This window comes from Pyxicephalus adspersus, chromosome 1 (assembly GCF_032062135.1).
Source record: "Pyxicephalus adspersus chromosome 1, UCB_Pads_2.0, whole genome shotgun sequence".
Classification (NCBI taxonomy): domain Eukaryota; kingdom Metazoa; phylum Chordata; class Amphibia; order Anura; family Pyxicephalidae; genus Pyxicephalus; species Pyxicephalus adspersus.
Genome location: NC_092858.1, coordinates 140,509,995 through 140,510,320, shown reverse-complemented (window position 1 = coordinate 140,510,320; position 326 = coordinate 140,509,995).

Below are 326 nucleotides of genomic sequence, written 5' to 3'. Positions count from 1 at the left end.
ATGTATATTTTCTGTCTTCATATTATCTAGGTAACCAGAGACAATAAATATTTTGTGGTTAGGAAACAATTCTTCACAATCCCTGCAGCAATGTTTGGGTATACTCTGTAAAACAAATGCAGAAAGCACAGCATGATACCTCTATACTACTCATATCTCTAAATTACTATAAACCATAATTTAGAGGTATCATTCAGTAATGTACCAGAGGAAGAATAGTTAACCCACAGCTCTATCTGCTTGTTTTATTATTTAATGCAGTGGAAGTTGGGTATATTTTATATAAATAATTAAGAGGGCACATTAAAGCAGATGGAGCAAAGGAT